General features: G+C 32.5%; 1 protein-coding gene across 2 annotated transcripts in view; it reads left to right on the top strand.

Annotated features, from left to right (window-relative positions):
* Positions 1 to 3033: 3033 nt before the first annotated feature.
* LOC123007828 overlaps positions 3034 to 4182 on the top strand; it is a 24921-nt gene continuing 23772 nt past the window's right edge. Inside the window, exon 1 of one of the 2 annotated variants that reach the window (XM_044403294.1) lies at positions 3034 to 3218. The gene's annotated coding sequence lies outside the window, so the exon portion shown is untranslated. The remainder of the gene's footprint in view (positions 3219 to 4182) is intronic. The other variant, XM_044403293.1, reaches the window with a different exon arrangement.

Raw genomic sequence — 4182 nt, 5'->3', positions numbered from 1 at the left:
TATTTTCAGTTTTAATAAATAAGATTATTCTATAATTTTGCCGCTCACTGTATACCTACCCTCATCATTTAAAATTTTTTTAGATAGCCCCCCCCCCCCCAAAATTAATTCCTGGATCCGCCCCTGCGCGGAAGTGTCCACAGCGCCGCCACAGGCATTAAACACATGAAATAACGGACATGTAGGTATGTTCCGGATAATTATTGTTATAAAGCGTTAAGAATTTTTCATCGTTTTGCTCGAAATTCAAATTTACATATAAATTAGTTGACCTCCCGTGTTAAGCAATTTGCGTATAGTTAATCACTTTTAAAAGTGACAAAAAGTGTAATTTTTCGCTCGACAAATTCCGTTAAAAGGGCGTAAATGTTACCAAATTTAGAGGAATCAAAGAAACGTTTTAAATTACCGTAACGCTGTGTTCGCATACAAAAAAACACAAATGTACTGATTTTTCACTTATAGTTTTTTTTTTTTCATTAAGCGGGACAGTATTTTGAGTACAAAGCTACAATTCACACGATCATTTTAAGACGATTCCGTTAAAACTGTGTATTTTTTAAATGATCGTTAGTTCACCGTCATGTTTTTCCTGAAATAGAACCAATTTTGTAATAATAGTAATTGATGATCGATTATGTGTGTGATCTTATAAGACCGCCTGAGCATGTGTTTGAACAATAATTATTATTATTGACAGTTGACCGTTGAGGCATGCATAAAAGAAGCATACAGTTATAAAGCAACTTTCCATTAAGAAAAGTGCATTTTTGCAAATTTTGAACGAATGAGAGTGGAAGAAACATTACTTTTTCTACATTATTTGTTTTAAACGTTATTCAAGTGTGTAAAAAATAATTTGTCACTAGATTAGCGACATAAAGGTTTCAACAAACTCAAAACGAAAGTCTCTGAGAACGAATTAATTCGTAAATATCCAAATAATAGCGTGAAAAAATTTTGTTTCGGTTAGAGTTGAATTGAACTGAAATTCTATGAATTGATTTCAGTGTTCATCAAAATTCGCGAAAAATGAAAAAAGTTTCAGTAGGACCATTTTAATAAATTTTCACGGTCGAGCTACAATTGAACTATTACAAAAAGTTTTTTCAGTTCACAAGACATGGATTGTCTTTTTCCTCACACCACGAGATTTTTTTATAATCTAATTAGGATTTACGATTTAATTAAAGACCGTTAAATTAGGTGAGCTAAGAATGCAAGTACTAACAGTATCTAGTCTTATGTGAACGGAAATCCTCCTTCATCTACAACACAAACTTTGTGAGTTTTTCTCACATTTTCAATAAATCTCATTCGAAATTAACTTTTACGAGTAATTAATTTCCTTTTGTTTTCCTACCATCATGGAAATTAATAACAAAATATTCCGCAGTCTTGTTGCAGTATTTGCAAGGTCGTTTAGTCAATGACCGCCTTACCACTTCCTTGAACTTGGAACAGAACTGGATCGTATCTGCATAAACAAACTGACCATTAAATACAAAATAAGGACAAAGAAATTCATTCCTATCTATTTCTAGATTCGATTTATTACCACTAAAAACCAACAACAATTTGATTGTTTTCTGAATAACCAGAGATGTAGACTACATCCGGCGCTTGAAATTATTACAGTACTTGTTTTATTTATACAGGGTGACCCAGGGGTTCGTGCACGCTCTATAACTTTTTTTCTATCCAAGTTATCGACATGATTTTTTTTTAAACGATAGATCCAACAATGAGGCACATTATAAAAATATTTCTATTCATATACAGAGTGTCCCAAATAAGATACAAAACTAAGTTCCGTTTTTTTAAATGAAAACCACAATTTTTTATTACATATCTGGATTCGCCACTAAATTGTCAATATAACGCACTTTGGTTTCTTAGATTTACCTGAAATAGTTTTTGACTTATGCCAATTTATGTGTCAAAATTGCATCGTGCATAGGACTCACAAAAAAATTCATAACTTCAAAACTATTCAAGACAACTTAACCAATTTTTTTCCAGTCGATTCCTTAAGCTTTAGCACATCTTTTGAGAAAAAGGCAAATTCGGACTCGATGTTCCATCGCCTACTACGATTTTTTTTTAAATGACAAAATACCAATGGCAATAACTCGATTTTTTTAAATACAACACTCTATATTTTATTGCATGATTACATGGAATTTTTTGTGAGCTTTTGTCGATGTAGGGTTTATGGGGTTTACTTTGTAAAATTTCAACTTTGTGTTTTTTGTTGTTTTAGTACCACATGTTGAATCTTGAAATTTGGTATGTAGGAAGGGGACGCAGCACGAAACAATTGGTAAAAATCGGTCGCAAAGACCAAATATCGGCCGTAAAATTATACGGGAATAAAAATTATTTAGAATTAAAATATTAAACAGTAAAATGAGATAAAATAAAAATAATAATAATATTTTCAACACCGTAAGGATGTTTTCCAAATAAGTAGGATCAGGAAAGACGTGTAATGTTCACACCAGATTTTTTAATTATTTCAGTATTTGCCACGCAAAAATTTTCTTTCGAAGAAGAGAATGAAAATGAAAGTTTAAAAAAACAAATTATTGTAAAATTTCTCTTTGGTCATTCTTCGAAATGTGCAAATTATTTCAGTACTTGTTTTATTTCTACGCAAATACAAAAGAAAAAAATATAACAAAAAGTATAAAACAATAGTAGTAAATTTTTAATTATTCTAGTCCAAAAAATGTGTTTTTTTGTAAAATTTTCGTTTGGTCAGGTAGTACCAAATGTGTCTTGTTTCTAAGAGAAAAAACGTGCTACAAAGTTTGAAAAAACGAAAAATTTTTGAAAAGTGCTATGAAAAATCTGGCGAAACTAACAGTCGTTGTGGACGTCGAGTGCATCGAGTGGACCTAACTGTTAAACCGAGTCAGTAAGCGTGCAAAAAGCTCCATCTCAGCCAATAGCAGAAGAGTCATCATATTGTGAACCAATGGCCATCGTTGCATAACCGCCACAGCGGCAACTATAAGACAAGACACCTGTGCCATGAACTCATTTCGGGCCGTGTAAGACGCGGAAGGCCTGCAAGAACAACAACACAGCGCGAGCTAGCAGTGAACTTGAGGAGCGGTTACGAAACGGTGTCTTGGTGTGGTGTGTAGTGAGTTCAACGACGTCTCAAACACGAAGAAAAACTAAGGACTTTTGTGGACGAACGGTGCGGAAAGGTAGGTCGGATTTCATCAATTATTGACACCGATTTTTGGGACCAATGCATCATTTACAGTTACTTATGAATAAATATCACGATTTTGGGTTAAACGAATTCAGATAACGGAGATGTTTGCCCAACTTTATGCAGAAATTTCTGGAGATTAGTTGAAGCGGCGCGGTGTGCTCGGTCATTAAAAGCTTATTTATTAAAAAATTCATTTTAAAATCTGCTATTATGTCGTTAATTCTTGAAAGGAAAATTAGCTGAATCACGGTGGTGGCCACCGCACTATTAATAAGCGAGCTAATAGCCAGAATAGAAAAATTCTTTTATGGTATATTAAAAACGCATTCTAATTATTGCCTTCGTGTAGAACAAGTTTTAATTACAAAGGTCAAAAAACGATGAGTTTTTCTGAACCCGGAGAGAATTTTCATTTACATACTGATGAGACACAACGCAAGAATAATCTTTAATTTCATTTCTTCGATCATTTTCTTTTTCAGTTTTTCAAATATGCATTATTTTTTTGTTCCTGCAGCAAGCAGTTGGCGGTGAATTTTAATTTCCTTTGTGTGAATAACGCAAAAAGGCTRTATCTCATAGAAAAATAGTATCTAGATTTTTCAAAAAAACATTCTAAGGCTTTAAGTTTTTAGTTTGGAAATCATTTCACAAAAAAAATTTTGTGCAATAGTGATCACACAATAGCGCGAAAAAAATTGTAAGTTTTTTCGTTTTTGATTTTGGTCCACGGACTTTTTTAGTTAAATCAATGGATGTGCCGGATAGCCTGTTCATTCGGCTTCAATATACAGGGTGAATATAAAGAATGGAACCAAGCGGTTTTATTTTTAATCATTTGCCTCCAGAAAATAATAATTAATGTAAATTAAAGTAATATAAAAAATGTGATAGTATTTTTAGAACGAAATTTTGTTTTGTTTTTGAGTTATGCGAATTTATTTTTGTCAAAA

This window comes from Tribolium madens, unplaced genomic scaffold (assembly GCF_015345945.1).
Source record: "Tribolium madens isolate multiple individuals breed KSU strain unplaced genomic scaffold, Tmad_KSU_1.1 Scaffold_3;HRSCAF=73;Tcas5.2_LG2, whole genome shotgun sequence".
Classification (NCBI taxonomy): Eukaryota; Metazoa; Arthropoda; class Insecta; order Coleoptera; family Tenebrionidae; genus Tribolium; species Tribolium madens.
Note: the sequence above shows the minus strand (reverse complement) of the source record. Positions and strands in the feature narration are given on the sequence as shown.